Raw genomic sequence first — 17,245 nt, forward strand, 5'->3', positions numbered from 1 at the left:
TCACAATTGTACATACTACCCTGCATTTGTATCACTGCTGCTGTCCCTGCCCTGTGTTTTTTTTCTACCTTTTAGACACTGTTACCCCCTATTCCCCACATCAGCAAGTGTTTTTTTGTCTTTCCCGCGACGGCGAGACAACTTATGTCGGTTGGTGACCTTTCGTTTTTTATATATATTTTTATGTACATACATACACAACAGAAGATGACACTCTGAGAGGTGCTGCAAAGAGCTGCTCTTGTTGTAAAGTTACACACTGTGCTTGGTATACTTAACCTTTATGTTAACCAGTACAGTCGTCAAAACTGTTAACAACAACAAAGAACGAGGTGCCAGCGTATGCACAGAGCAGCAGCTTACGATAGCGCTCAGGTTGCTAAGCCAGGCTCGGCGCATGCGCAGAAGCACTCGAAGATGCGGCTGTGGCTATCGTGAGCTGCCACTCTGTGCGTAGGCAGGCACCTCGTGTTTTGTTGTTGTTAACAGTTTTGACGACTGTACATCCCCAGGCCAGTGCGAATCAATTAAGTTTAGACAACCTGAAATGCAGTAATACGGATTTTGTGTACTATATTCGATGTGTACATTCACACAGCTCAAGCTTACTATCGAAGGAATGCTGACCAGCTTCTTTAGTAGTAGCATGCCACTAACTGCTAAAACCACCTTCTGGTTGCTAATAAAATGTGTGTGTATAAAAGCTGCAAAAAAGAAATTTTATTGCCCCATATGTTGCGTGTGCTCCTCAAACTCATTTTTGGCTGTAAGTGTAAACACAACTTGGTAAATAATAATGGTCCACTGCAGGCCTTCGTCTTGCAGTGGACCTAAGTAGGTTTATGATGGTGACCTTATGCAACAGCAGTTTTTTTGGATGACGTCTGGATGAACTCTGATGTGACTATTTTCCTGCTAAGGCTACAACTAGGAAGTGCATGTCGCATATTTCTGTGCAAGCCACATCTGTTTCTGCATTTTGTTGTGCTAACTTCTGTGAGGTGTCCAGCTTCCACTTGCTGTGATTACTGCTGACTCAAATCAGGCGTCACAACTACGATTATGTCAAATTATTCAGTAAAAAGCTCATTGAAGTTGACATATCCTCATATCCTGATAAAACCACTCAAATTAATCAGACCAAACAACCTTCAACGAACAATAGTAAGCCATCGTGTTTTCCTAATTTGTACCTGTCAAATAAAAATTGGGAGCTACAAAATTCAGAACATGCATATTAGAATTATGGAACAAGCAAGAATAAAAAGAATACACAAATTTGTTCCCAATACTCTGTATTTGTGCAAAATATTTTGTGTTGTACTTCGTTCATTTTTTATATATATAGTTGCTTAACAAGAATGGCTGCTGCGCCTTTTATTTAAGTATTTGACTACAGTGTCTCAGTGGCTAAGGTGTGCTGCTGAGCCCTAGGATATGGGTGCAATCCGGGCTACAGTGGCTTTCTTTGAGATGGTATTGAAAAGCAAAAATGTTCATCTGAAGATTTTGGTGCTTGTTGGAGATCCCCAGGTGGTCAAAATCAGTTTGGAGCCCTCCACCAAGGCCTGCCTCATAGCCCAGGAATAGCTTTGGCGTGTAAATCTTAAAAAATTTAAAGGTAATCTGAATAACTTTGTTTTAAGCATTACGTTATGCACAATTCTGATCTATTAATGTCTGGTCTGATTAATAGATTGCAACTTGACCAGGTCACCTGAGGTTAAATGGTTACCGGCCCACATTTCTTCGGCCACTCAGGTTTTGAAATGTCTTGCGGATTCACGCTGGAGCAGTGATTGTCATTCAATGGTTATGCTGCACAACAGCTATGTGGTTGGTGTGCTGAAGTACAGCCTCCCTATCCTACATCCTGGGACCATGGACATTCCCCTCAAAGCAGCGTCAGGCTCTAAAAAGTTTGTTTCCCCACCTGGCGGACATTGGTCATATTTTAAAATTGTGAATTCTGTGACATAGTCTGAAAAAATAGTCTGTCAAGCCAAAGCAGTGTTTTCTTGTTTCTTTTTTCTTTTTTTTTCCTGTCCAACTCTTTCTAGGGCCTTTTTCCCTACATCACCGATTCCTAACAGAGAAGCATGTAGGTGATTGCAAACGCTGGCAAAACTCTGCTTTTTCAATAAAGAGCCTTCTCTCTCTCTCTGATAGGAAGTCATAGTGGGCAGGGCGCCAGCAGCTACGGCAGGTTGCTCAAACGTCGTCTGCTCTTTATCCAGATTGTCTACCGGACCTGCGCCTTGGGATGCTGCTCCATCGCTGTTAACTATCCTGATGCCCAGTTTGCAACACGTGTGTGCCTGGCCTGCGCCTGCAGACTGCCCTGTCACCCTTGGTGGTGATAGCATCGGCGTGTTTGCTGGCTCAGCTGATGGTGCCCATGCTGCTTCGCCTTGGAACAACGTCACCGCCGATCGTCCAATGATGGACAGCCCCAAGTCAACGTAAACATTTAGCAGCGCTATAAAGCATCCAGGACCTGCAACCCTCTTCAGTGGGCAGTGCGGCTGCAGCTACGGCATGTCGTTCAAACGTCGTCTGCTCTTTCTGCGGGTATACTATTTAAAGAATGCCTACTGTGTTCGTTCTGACGATCACTTTTTGCTGCTGCTTTTCTGCCCAAAATGGGTTACACATATTCGTTCAAATGCAAGGTACAGTTTATACTGCCTTCTCTTGAGCGGGGATGTAGAGTTGAACCCTGGACCTCCCAAACCCGCCCAATCTACAGACCCGCTAGGGTATGGCTCATCCGGCAGTCCCCTTACTCGCTCAAGATCAGATTTAAACCCCGCTCCGGAGATGGAAGATATGCTTTCAGCGATGTTAGCCGGTCAGAAACAAATTGCAAGTGACATTGCCGATATCAAGCAGACTTTTAACTCGTGTTTTGAAGATCTCGAAGCTCGCGTAACATCCTTCGAATCATTAGTTGTTACTAATGACCTAAGGCATCTGAGCGAAAAGTTAAATTCTGAGATTACCTCACTGAAAAAGTCCATGGCGAGGCTTGCTTCCAAAAATGACGACCTCGAAAATCGGTCCCGTCGTAATAATGTTCTTTTGCACGGGTTACCAGAAGACCCCAATGAGAAGGGAGATACGCTTTCATCAAATGTTTCGAAGCTACTAACGGAGGTACTTGAAATTCCCTGCCTGCACATTGAGCGTTCTCATCGTATTGGGAAGGTGCGTGAACGTCGACCACGCCCTGTTATAAGGAGAATTTTGGATTCCGGCTAAAAAATGCGTATCATGAAAACGTCTCTAAACTTAAAGAATCCGATTTTCGTATAACAGAACATTTTTCGCTTAGGGCGCGTACCATACGAAAAAATCTATACGACGCAACGTCGTCATTCCGAAAAAATGGTTCAGAAGTTAAAATTCGGTATGACCATGTGTACATCGATGACAACCGCTGTGTGGGACGAGATATCAAACTCAATTAAACAGGACCAAAGCCACTCTGTCAAAACCCCTGTACAACCTAGGCTTGCACTTTCTTTCCCACGGTAACTGCCACGTAGGGACAGTAACAAACTTAATATGATAAACCTTAACGCCGGAAGTATCACTAAAAACTTTACAAACTTTCTAACCCTTGTATCCGTATAGTCCCCTGACATAGTTGGCATTACCGAAACTTGGTTGCATTTCGGCATCTTCGACTCCCAATTCACTCCTGGGTATATCGCAGTTCGAAATGACCGTCTAAGTGAAAAAAGGTTGACGTGTTGCTTTACTTATCCGTTCAAATCTTAAATTTTCCGTTCTGCCCCCTCCTCCTGATATATATCTGCTTGGTGTAAACTTTATCTTAGCAAACAATGTATCGTCATCGGCCTTTTCTACGACCCACCTGCTTCAGCAATCGATACATTATACAGTTTAAGTCAATTTATGACCAGTCATAGCCTCAGACAGTGTAGTCTAATATTAATAGGGGACTTTAATGTCCCAGGCATCGACTGGTCATCGTTGACCTACTCCGGTCATGACACCGCAATCGGGAGAGAGTTGATTACGCTTTCCTTAAGCCTTCACCTTACGCAGATTGTCAATGCCCTTCGAGACTGACCACAACACTTGACGTGATTTTTATAAATTCCAGGCTGAATCAAAGTATATCTTGTGGTATAATTGGTGGTATTTCCGACCACAGGGGCATCCTTGTATCTATTCCATGTATATTACCTAAACCACATGCCGTCTTTACAACGTTTCGAGATTTTACCCATGCAGATGATAGCTGTATTGTAGATACCTTGGCAAATGGTTTTGACTCCTTTTGCAACCTTAATCTCCATGACGACGTTAATGATCTTGTAAATTACTTTACGGGTGTTGTTGAGTATTGCATTGACTGCTTCGTGCCTCTTGGAACGAAGAAAAAGAACCCGATTCACGAAAATATCACGATTCATCCAAATTCTTGGATGAGTCGTGACATTTTACATGCATCGAGAAAGGTTAACCGATTGAGGCGTCAGAAAAATCCCACCAATCCTCAGAGCATTGATCGATTTCATAAAGCAAAAGAGCTGCTTCGGAGTAAAATTAATGCCGCTAAGGATTTATATTTCGGCATCCAGCTGAAAGGATTGTAAAAACGAACCCCCGTAAATATTGGAAGTCTATTTCACCAACTGACACTTCCCTCACTTCATTTCTTGTTGGCGATCAAATCATTTCCGAACCTGCAGTGATTTCTGAAGCCTTCAACACATATTTCAATTCAGTCTTTGCAAGAGATAACGGCGTTATTCCATCCTTTTCGAGCTCTACAGGTAATCCTCCAATCCCCAGTGTGTAGGTCTGTGAGCAAGGAGTCTTGAACCTCATACTGAATTTAGATACGAAAAAAAGGCGCTGGACCCAACGGCATTCCTAATTCTTTTCTTGTGCGCTACTCCCTTTGGACATCTCGTTATCTTACTATTATTTTTAGAAAATCGCTTAACACTGGAATTGTTCCGTTGGCATGGAATCATGCCAAGGTACTTCCATTTTATAAAACAGGCAACAAGCAACTATTGTCGAACTATAGGCCAATCTCTATAACCACGCACTCATGTAAACTATTGGAACACATAATTTATAAACGTATAATAGAGTATCTTGAATCACATAACATTCTTTTGAACGTTAAGCACGGTTCCCGCCGTGGTTTTAGTACCGTAACCCAAAATAGAATTTACACGACTTATCCTGCAGCCTTGATTCCGGTAACCAAATAGATGCTATATTCATAGACCTCTCGAAAGCATTCGATACAGTGATTCATTCAAAATTGCTAAGCTAAATGCAATACTAAACAACCCTTCTCTTGTTCAATGGATTTCTAGTTTTCTTTCTGCGCATACGCAATCCGTAAGTTTCAATTCCGCCAAATCCTCTACCACCGACGTATCTTCAGGTGTTCCGCAAGGATCTGTGCTTGGACCGTTGTTATTTTTACTTTACAATAATGACTTACCGGCTAGCGTAACTTCAAACATACGAATTTATGCTGATGACTGAGTGCTGAATCAAGTAATTCGTTCACCTAACGACCACCACATTCTTAATGAATCCTTTGCGAATTTCTGTTCTTGGTACAACAACTGGCAAATGAAAATTAACTTTAATAAAATTGTTATCTTATCCTTTACCAACAGCTTATCCCCAGCTCATTTTTCATTTTCATTTAACAACTGTTCACTGTCCAGAGTAAATACTTACAAATATCTTGGTGTCACATTTGATGACAGATTATCTTTGACAAAGCATATCCATTGCATTACCGCTAAAGCTCTGGAAAAACTCGGCTACCTACGTCGCACCTTATCTAAAGCTCCCATAGATATTAAATAACTCATGTACAAGCTATTAATCCGCCCAATCATCGAATAAACCTCACCTGTCTGGAATCCGCACAACCTGTTTGAAATTAATAAACTTGAATCTGTTCAAAGAAAAGCCAGTCATTTCAAATGCCACCGTTACGACATGAATTTTTCGCCCTCTACTGCAATGACCACCCTTGATTTAACCCCGCTTTCCACACGCCGGTGCATTGAGTCATTAAAACATTTACATTCTGTTGAGCTCGCAGGGACATTTACCTTACTTTTTCCAGGCCATCCATAACGCGAAGCCATCACAACCTCAATATTACTCCGATATTTGCCCGCACAAACACATTCAAAAATAGTTTCTTTGCTCGCACACTATAATGGTGGAATGCTTTGCCTGGCCGTGTTCGATCCCTACCACAGAAAGACTTTTTTTTTGACAGCCCTGGCGGCCGCTTTTCTGATGGAGGCGAAAAGCAAAAACGCCCGTGTGCACGAGATTTCGGCGCACGTTAAAGATCCCCAGGTGGTCAAAATTAATCCGGAGCCCTCCACTACGGCGCGCCTCATCGCCTGCGTTGCGTCGGGGCGTGAAAAACCTACAATCAATCAATCACTTTTTGACAGCCGTAGAAACCTCCTAGTGTTCACCTTTCCACCTTACTTTTTTCATGTGTGTTATATTATGATAGTCTGTACCTCAATTATACAAATAAATATGTAATTTACTTACCGATTTGTCTTATTTTACCTTATCTGCTTTTGCCGCTATCCTAGTCTGGGCCTGGTGTTTGTTCTTTGTTATTTTTTTTCTGCTATTTGATGTGCAAACTTGAACTTGTCTGCTATTGTATTTGTACTTTGTGTACCCACTCCTGCTATAGCCCTATTTGGGCTGCAGTATTTATAAATAAACAAATAAAATAAAATAAATCTTGGTACTAAAACCTATTTGCAAATTCTTGCAGGCTTTGGTGGGCACGAATAATAAAATTTCATACTGGTTTAAATTTAACATTCGTGGTTGTTGTTGTTGTTATAGTCCTTTATTAGTCGAGGGAAGGCCATGCGGCCAAAATAGAGGTAGGGGCAGGAGGGGAAGGGAGGAGTAGCCCATTTCAAAAGACGATGCGTCCATGAAGACGGCACAGGGGTTCCCTTCAGACCGCGGAGGTCAGGCTAAAGGGAAGATCTAACATTAGGGGATTTTCACGACCGGAGTAGGCCCCAGTCTACACTAATCTTGAAAGATCACTCTCTACGCCGAACAGCCCAAAGGGTCTGATAAAATTTGGATCCTCAAATGGAGGATCATCTTCTGAGGCATCGGGAGGCATAGCATTGGTGAAGATAGGCCGGTACAGTGAAAACGCGGAGCAGCGCCAGATTAGGTGGTCAAGGGTGGCGAATATGGTCATCCGGCAATGGTGACAGTAAAGAGGTGGAGACCCCGCTGGGTAAATCCATTTTCTAGTGATGTGGGGTGTGAGAGCTGCGTTGGCCCTAGCATTGTTGACGAATACTTCCGCAGAGCGAGGCATTGGGGGAGCCAGAGCCAGGTAGCCAGGAGGGGTAACGGAAGAAAAGCGGCACTTCCGTGCCTGGCGTGCGTCAAAACAACAATTCACAATTACTCCTTTTTTTTAGAAACTTACCCACATATTCGGAGCTGTTCTGCACAACTCTGGTGTAATGTGGAAAAGCCATCCATGCCAGTGGTGTAACTCTTCCTATTGCTGGATTCCTCAACATCTTCGAGACCCAGCCGAAGCAGCAGCCATTGCATTGGCTCTTCCTCCTGTATTAGCGTACTTAGAAACTTGCAGGCAGCATTCGGGTGCTTTGCCTTGGGATTTTCACAGCGACCATTTCCTTTCAGTGGCCCTAAACTGTCATTGTCCCTGCCCATGCATATATTCATTGGAATAATGTGGCACGTGCTACTACCTGTGACCTTGCGTTCAAGGCATTTACACCCTGCTCCAAGACTGCCCCATCCTGTACCTTGTCTCAAAGCTAAGAATGTTTACCTCTGTCGGGCCTCCCACCTCTCTCACCCCACCCCCCACTCTTTTTCCATGGCAGATGGGTGCATCTAAAACGATCGTTAAACCCACACTCATTATTACCACTTTTGGGCAAACTTCACAGGATTTCACCTAACCCAACAATTGCTGCTGCTGCTTCAATATCCCCTCACACTACACCCCACCTGGCATGGCTCTCCCACAAACTCCCATACCTCTCTCCCCCTCCTCCGAGCAGTGGAAGGGCTTGCTGCACAGCAACTTGCTCAGACAGTGAGTTGATGATCTCCCAGTGCAGTACAGCTGTGAATGCACGCAGCCTACCTATGGGACTGGAATAACCACCCACTGCTTCTTTTTCTGTTCCCCCTTTCCCTTATTTTAATAAATGTTTTCAACAATGCTGTAAATATGCTTGGAACTTAGCAATAGAACACTTATTATGCAGTGTTAAAATTTGCAAACTACTCTGACCAAAATCGTTATTTCTTAAAGGCCAACTGCACTCAAAATTTCAACCTCTTGAAAGCACTATTTCTGTATGGTCTGCTGAAAAAGAAAGCAAGATGAAAATACAACAGCTGAAATACGTTCGTGGAAGCCGCAAGCGGTCAGCAAAAATCGGCGATTTTGAAACCAAAATCGAGAAGAGCGCAGTCATTGGAGGGATGTTGCGGCTGTCCAGCGAGCGGCTGGACGGTCAGCAGCTTGGGAGCGACCCTGCGTGCAAGTTCTGCGTGCGCATGGGGCAGCAAATACGTGAAGTGTTCACAGCAGAGCTCGACTGGTTCTCCAGCTGCGTGGCTGGCCAGAGGAAGAAGCCCCCGTTGGCTGGAGCACAACAGGCACGTCATAGCTGTTTGTGATGCGCTGGCAGGTGCAGCGTGGTCTGCCGCAGAGCTTTCTTCCAACTGATTAACGAAGCGTTTCACGGGGCCACCACTATTGTCCCAGCTGATTTGGTGGTAGTTACTACAAATTGATAAATCTGGCCGAGCTGAAATGTGAGTATCGTTGGCCTTTAATGAGTAACCCTGACCATTCCTTGATTTTTCCAGGTGCCATTCTGTCACGGGGCATGGTGGACAATTCCCATGGCTGACCGTTGATGACAATGACGAGGGAGAAGCTGCGAGGGGGCGAAGCCAGCACTGACTCTCTCATGGCCATTTTGTAAATGATGTAAAACAGATCACTCATTACCTTCAACCATGGCTCGTCTTATCTGCTGTGCCACAGCATTACAATTCTTTGCTAAGTTTCGCAGTTGCTACAAATCCTGTTGTAGAGCAAACCTTTTAGTCACCTTAAAGGGGCCATTAGGACAAAATACCAGTTTCATCCAACACATTGGGTGTTTTATAGTGCCCCTACTGCTTGCCAAGCAGCGAATGATGCTTTATTCATTGAGAGATTACACGATTTAAGCCAAAATTTCAATCCTCTCGCTAAATAGTGTCTTTTGTGATGTCAGCGATAATGTATCCAGGGAAAGGCATTTGAAATGAATGTTGAGCATGTTAACTAGGGCTGCAGCAGATGGAGAAACCTTGCCTGGCATCCGACAAGGATGCAACATCTTGCGGCGACAGGCCTCCGCGTAAGCGACGCAACTGCATACACTACATGGATACATGGGCCTCATCATCATTCCCTCTTGAACTTCATCTGCGAAGTCAACATTTTCATGTTCAATTAACTTTTGTCATTATCAACTCCTACTCCCTCATCTATGCCCTGTGGCAAAATAAATGCCTTAAAATTTCATTTCTTCGTTTACCATTGTCCTCTAGATGGCGCATGAATACCACTCAGGCCCACTGTCCACACTTACTTTTTTTAGCGTATTCGCACCTGGCTTGTATTCGTTACAGCATGTACAGTGGCGTAACTAGATACGATGGCGCCCATGGCAAATATATTTTCGCGCCCCTCATGATTAGGGAGATAGTGATTATTATTATTATTATTATTATTAATTTATTATTGTTATTATCATCATCATCGTAGCCATCTGGCTGTTTTGGGAAAGCGAATTAGTGGTTTTTTATTGATTGTTCCTAACGGTGTTCCTAATTCCTAACAGTCTTAGCATATGTATGCATCGTACCACACGCCAGGAGTCCACAAGGTACGAAAGAAAAGTGGAAGAAGAAATGGACCTTGTCGGTCATCGGTTTTCGTTTCGCTTGACACGAACTAGGTCTATGAAATATGTTGCTCAAAATTATTTATTGCAAACTTCATATCTGCATACTATGCCCACATTTTTATATTAATGCCAATGATCCGTACGTTAAAAAACTCATCCCGGCAATCCCCAGGTGTTGTGTCCTGGTCGCATATCTACAGTGAACTAGTTCACTCTACGCATATCACTGCCGCTTATGACGCGAGTACTGATGCTCATCGTCAGCAAGTTGCCAAGAAAAACGCGTTCTGTAAGTTTGAAAAGCTTTATTTAGATCATTTTGTTATTATTAACACCAACATGTGAATACTATACACTAGGCACTCCGTAAAATCTGTAGCAGCCCTTTCCGTGCTTTGGATGAAGCAGACCGTTCTATAATGTCATCAAAGTTCGTTTTTTTAGTTTCGACTCTTCCAACGCTGGGAAGAGAGAGTTCAGAAAGTCTGCACTGTCCCATTGTGGCTCTCAAATAGGAAAGTATCAATTTCAGCTTGCTGAAGGACCTCTCGCAGCCAGTGAGAGAAAGTGCAGTGCTATATCTAAATGAAGATGCGATGGTTGGGAAATAGACTTCATACTGAACGAAAAATTGCAGAAGTTCTCGAGATCTTGACACTTTCTGTGTAAACCCGCCGGAAAGCAGCAGTCGGCAATGGAAATGTTTTTTAGAGGTCGTGCGCGTAAATGTCGGTACGGTAAAAATCGCCAAAGGTGTAGCTACTTATTTTTAGTTGATTCTATTAGGACAGCAATGCAATTCATTTAGGAATTTGGTTGCTGATGACTTCAACTTACCTCCCAAAAATAACGTAAATGGAGAATGACGGCTGCACTTCATCAGTACCGAAATCTGGAATAGTTTGTCCCAGGACATAAAATCTGCTGTTAACTTTCCCCTTAAAATAAAGAAACATTTCCTTGCCCTCCTTAATGAATCTCTGACTAACAGTCAATCCCGAAATAGTAACAAAATCGTTAATCACTTTTCTGCCAATATCACTACGTTCAGCGAAAGTTGACAGCCTATTAACTATATATAGCCTTTTTTATCTGTGTATAAAAATTGCATATTTATCTTATCCTACCCAAGTTTGAGTGTGTGAACATATGTTTTTACAATGCCCTATCTTCTTGTAGATATTCGCAATGTTTTCTCATCTTATATTCTGTGTCCGGTTATAATGCCTTGTATCGAAACATTGGATAGCTTTCGGGTTTGGGGCGAAGCAGTTTTGTCAAACTGTAATGTTAGAATTAGAAATAAAGTGAAATGAAATGAATTCTTGTCGTCGCCGTAGCACGGCTTGGTTATGTCCAGGAGAAAGCCAAACTTGGCATCGGTGTCGTGCAGGCGACGAAACTTCTCGTCGATTGCAGAATGAGAACGGTCGAGTGTGGATTTCGTGACCCTCTCTATTCCGTGCTCAGCCGTTAACATTCCTCCTTTCGGCTTTTCACCAGGCATCTGACTTTTTTTCTTGAACTCCTTTCAACATCGACATCTCAGGCGTCACAGAGACCATGCCATTCATCGAGTGACTCACTCACTACCGTTTCCCTTTCGTCATGAAAGTGATCTCCGAGAACTTTTATGTTTAAGGCAGCCTCATGAAAGAAGCATTTTTGAATCCTGCATCCTTTTCTGATCAAGATTTATGCGAACCAGCATCTTCTTCCAAAAGCCTAGCAAAAAAATCATAGCTTTACATCCGCTTGTGGAATAGTACGTGTGGCTTCACTTGTTGTTTCGCTTGTTTCTTCGCCGCAATTTGCCGTCCCTTGGGGAATTTCAAGTGTCTCGTTCACCCATCTGCTCCATTACCTGGAGACGACCGCTGTAGCCCGGAGTGCAGTGCCCGAACTGATGTGCCCGGACTGACAGCTCTCTTTATCCCATTCTTCCTCTCTCTCTCTCCCTCTGTCACTCTCCACTTTATCCTGTCACTCCCCCTCTACTCCCCTTCACCTGCACTTGGTTGTATGCAGGTGAGCTCCCTGCCGAGCTCAAAATATCCACTGTGCTGTTCCTTTCCTTTTCCTCCCCCGCAAACCACAACCACCGCCACCGGATTCATCGCTTCGACCCTTGCTTGCCGTCTGGTCGGTCTGCCACTCTGACTTGACAACAGGCACAGCATCTTTTAGTTTCTCCCAACTGTGCGCTGAGCGAGAAAAAAACACTTCGGTGGCCCCAAAAAAGATCATCATCATGGTAACTTGCTTTGAACAATGTACTCCAACCAGGCTGAGCGAGTGATTGCCGCAGTTTACGAAGATTGCCAATTGTTTTTTTTCCGCTATTCTTGGACTGACACCACTTTTTTGTCCAGCCATTACGACAGCGTTGTCGTAGCCACGAGCGGCTCACTACCATCGCCTAACTTCTTAAATCGGTCATTTGGCATTGACCAGTTGTTTATTGGGTGTTTGAGTGTTTAAACCTGTCACCCGTTTCCTTGAATTATAGTCCATTGTCGGAAGATATGGGGAGTCGACTCCAGAGAGCCAACAAACCCCACCGAATCCACAGAGCACAGGTGACAAAGGGGGTGGCCGTCTGATGTGCGGCTTTCGCCGACCAGAGCGGCAATTGTCACCCGTTTCCTTGAATTAGGGTGCACTGTCGGAAGATATGGGGAGTCGACTCCAGAGAGCCAACAAACCCCACCGAATCCACAGGGCACAGGTGACAAAGGGGGTGGCCGTCTGATGTGCGGCTTTCGCCGACCAGAGCGGCAAGAATGAGCAAGAGCCTTGAACAAAAACAGCACAAAGACTTATATTTAGACAGGCAAGTTACAAACACAAGCACGAGGTAACGGATCGATAACGACAGACAACTTAGATGGAATTCAAATACAAGAAACAGTCTAAAATTAGACAAAATTATACAACCAGGAGCGCTAACAGATGAATATTACGAATCGGAGCAGTTAACTAAAAGAAAAACGAACAGTTCGATGCTTATGAGAGACAGAGTCCCAGCATATTCACCGACCGGGCCGGACGATGCACCGCTGTCGGAGGCGATTCGGCTACCTGGGAAGCGTGGCTTCGCTGTAGGCCAGGCCGTCCGAGACGATCACGGTGCTTCGAGGCCCGGGAGTACGTTGGAGTCCTCCAGGGCGCGGGTCGCCGATGGTGTGATGTACAAACTGGCAGGTGCAGTTGTCAATCACGACGTCCAAACGTAGCTGGTTTGCTTAGGCGCGGCTTCTCTTTTTATAACCGTGCCGGCGCGGAGAGGGAGAGCACAACACACAACGCGCCCGCCGCCGTCAGCGAATAACTTCACTCTTCTCCCTTCTAGAATCATCGACGCTCTTTAGCACTGGCAAGGCCACCCGTGCCTCCTCGAGAGTGCTCGAAGCTTCGGTGTAAGTTGAGCGGCGGAGCTTTTTATTTTGGTATTGGCTTGCCGGCGAGCCGACTACTGGTCGTGTTACCGCCTCTTCGTTCGCGAAAGTTCCAGCCCTGTCTCGGGGCGAATAGAACCGAGCTGAATGAATCGGACGACTGAAGAAGAGTTAGGCGCTGTACAATAAAATGAAAAATTTATAAGGTACTTTTAGACGTCGTACGCTCGAGTTTGTGACACAACCTAATTAGAAAAATAACCGCTACGGCTGCTATTAGGAGCCAACCGCGCAAGCTCAGGAGCGCGCCTTCCACTGAGCATTCGCGGTGTGTAGAATTGTTGATAGAACACGACCATAAGGCTTTGGTGTGAAAATAAAAGAGGCCGCCTACAATCTACTGCACGTAGTTCATTGTAAGAATACCTGCAACGGGTTAATCGAATTGTAAGGGTGAAAATTTTAAGCGCGCCCTAGGGAGCCTACATGCCGTCGTCTTTTAGGGTGGTGTCAGACCGCTCGCCGCCGCCCGCCAACACACAGTGTTGCCCGTCCAGGTATCCATGGCAACGGGCGACGAGAGCGCCATGTTGTCCCCGGCCAGTTGTTCCTGCTGCGTCGGGCACGTTGGCGCGGGTGTGGAAGCTGTGCTATGCGCTGCAATTAACCAAAGCGCTCTCAAGCCAGCCTGTGCCATAACACCATCTTCGCGCTAACTGCCTACTTTTGAAGGAGAAATGCCAGGCTGTTGCGTGCCGCAATGCACAAACCACTGCAGACAGGGCGTACGAATGTTCCGCTTCCCGACCAGCCCTAACCGGCGCAAACGATGGATTGCTCAAGTGAAGCAAGATTGCTGGGAGCCCACCACTGCTTCCCGTGTTTGCGAGGTGAGTACTGAAATGATTGCACGCAGCTCTTTAGCGTGCGTTTAGTGTGCCTGTTTTTTGCCCTCTGCCAATTTAACGTTGATTTTGTCGTGCGCCGACATGCAACGGATGACAGTCGCCGATTGCGAATCGTCAGCGCTAGCTAGCTCCGCAGTATTCAGCAGCTTTTCTTTACCACGCTTTGGTCGTGCGGTTGACATTACGGAATGTCTGTGTGTGGCGATTCCAGCCATTGGAACTATATATGCTCCTAACTTTGCACGGTATAATCGTGCCGTGTTTACAACAGAGCGTTTATAGGGAATCGCTTTTTTCTGGATCCGGATATTTTGGTGCACGAACATAGTCACCGAATGCTGCAGGCATTTTTTCTTGCTCATGTTTATATATTGGTTAGACTACGGTTTTAATGTTTGAGAGATGTGTGTAACAAATATAAGCACAGGTATTGCTTCGGTGCCTAAACCAAATAGACGTAAAACCAATGGAATGACTGTGAACAAATAACACTGTTGAATGTTTTTGTCCGGCTAGCTTAATTATTTATATGGACGGTTCTATTCATTGATTTACTCGTTTATGATAATGGACAATTCGTCAAGCGGTATTGATGGTCCGATCTTACGGCTGAAATCATACCTCCGAGAAGGCTTTTTAAAACAACACGACTGGAGTGAGCATGAAACCTAGTGTAGTTATAAGCTTATGCCGTAACTTGAATGAAGCCTTTTGGCTTCAGCTTATGGGATTTCATAGAACGCTAGAACTGGCTGCTGCATTTAGTCCATTCCGACCTCCCCCCGCTTTCCCCAAAAGAGGAAAAAAATAAAACGGAGTGAAGTACCTTGGTACCGTGTGGATTCTGTTTCTGGGTTTTGTTATTTCCTCAACGTTTATTGGGTTTTGTGTCGATCGTGCTTGTAAACAACTTGTGATCACAATAGACCCTATGCGAAATTGCTTGGTGATCTAGCAACACTGATGTAAACGAGACCGTCGGCCATATTGGTACGGGCGCCGATCGGGAAGTCTCGTATTGTTTACTGTGGAAGAGTAGGTGACGGTAACGCGGTATGGCTCAAACTGGACGGTGTTTTCTGGCTCTCGACCGCAGATTGTGGACGAAGGACTTGCCTGCGCTGCCGACTGTGTCTGAAGACTCATACCACTCGGGGTGCCGCGCCAAAGACCCATCCGAGCGGCAGCGGAGCAGAGCATGCCGCCTAGCCACCGAGGCGCATTGCTCGCCTTCATCGGTGCGGTCAAACACGTGCGACTCGCAGTAAGTAAATCCTTCTTTGCTTTTACTTGACGCGAGTTAACCGGTATGAGCATTTGTAGAGCACTTTGTTCATCGTTGTTTACCACGCAAATGCGTAGCGGCGACCCTGTTGCAGTAACCCTGAAAGAGGAGAGCGACAATCGCCAGACCGTACCGCTAGTGGGTGGATTAGGTATTTTCAAATGCTGTACATGGAATTTACGGGATGATTTTTGGCGAAGATGTTTACGGAAAGGTTGCGGCCGTTTTCCGTGACGGTCGTCCGCCCGCGCGTTTGCCGCAAAGCAATCGTGCTTTGCGGCGAAGTCAACTACAAAAGCGCACATACGCCTTGAATTTTCTTTTTCTGTGTGTTTACATTATTTATTGCGCATGCTCTGCGCAAAAATCTGTTTGTGTGTCTTTTTTCTCCTTTTTTGGCGGTGGGGTGGTTGTGTTTGTTTCTAAAGCGCATGTTTTTGGTGTGCACGAATAGATATTACAGTAAAACCTCGTTAGCTCGAACTCACTGAACTAGAAGATTTTTTTTAATTCGATGGGTCATCGGTATAGCCCGAATGTTTACCTGTTTATCTCGAAAGATTCTGGAAGTGAGTTCCAGATAATCATATTATTGCTTGCTTAAGTTATGACGAACACGATTATGCGGGTACTGGTATACATCATTACCCACGCTGAGGCTTTTAAATGTTAAACTTCCTTCTCTTGAAAAATGCATTAACAAAGCATGCAGAGATACTTGCACGCTCGAACTTGACAAACAATTTTGACATCATTGCTGTTTGAGGTGTAGATTATTGCCCTTGCAACAGTGTTAAGCAAGACACAAAATCTGGTCATTTTGAGTCTGTTCCTTGCGGCCACTTCTTTCTGCGCTGTCCCTTTACCATAAACTGTAGCGGACTAGTCCTGTTCTTCCCTGAGTGTTATTTACTGATACGCTCTGTTCTTGAAGGTTGGGCCTCATCCATGTGCTCTGCAGCTGCTTTCGCTCCCAGAAGAAAAGTGGCCGGCCCTATGTTGTGTGCCTCACCTTTGAGACGGACAGTGGAATGATTGGGGAGGCATCGTGCGAGTGCCCGGCGGGTTGCAGTGGAGCATGGAGTCACATCCTGGCTGCTGTGCACCTACTCGCCCTCTTCAAGCCGAAGGTTTTAAGAGGCGCCACCGGAGCTTGCGTGCACTGAGCTGCCACAACAGTGGGGACGCCCGAGACAGAAGGGCATCAAGCCAGCGAGTGTCCAAAACATTGACTGGAGAAGCCCGCGATAAAATGGCCCCTCCCTTCCCTTGCCAATGCGTCTCTTCGATGCACGTCGAGTACAGGAGCAATGCGAGCAGCAACAAAGTGCCGTGCAGGCGCTTGGGAGAAAACTTGGTAGCCTTAGGGATGAGTTTTTTGCCCCAGTTGTGCTGGCCTCCCGCTCCTTCCTCCCCCCCCCCCTTCCCAGTGACAGAAACAAGGACTGGCATGGCACCTGAAGGGTCACCTATGAGCTACTAGCAAGCATTCATGCCACATTTCGCCGTGGTCATCTCGCAAGCAGGCAGAGGCTGGACAACGTCGTGTTTACTAGACCGCGACATGCAGGGGTGCGCGAATGCTTCTTTTTGTTCCATTTATATCCACAGTTATATCCA

This window comes from Haemaphysalis longicornis, unplaced genomic scaffold (assembly GCF_048455015.1).
Source record: "Haemaphysalis longicornis isolate Haplotype H1 unplaced genomic scaffold, Haemaphysalis longicornis Haplotype H1 scaffold_7, whole genome shotgun sequence".
NCBI classification, from domain to species: Eukaryota; Metazoa; Arthropoda; class Arachnida; order Ixodida; family Ixodidae; genus Haemaphysalis; species Haemaphysalis longicornis.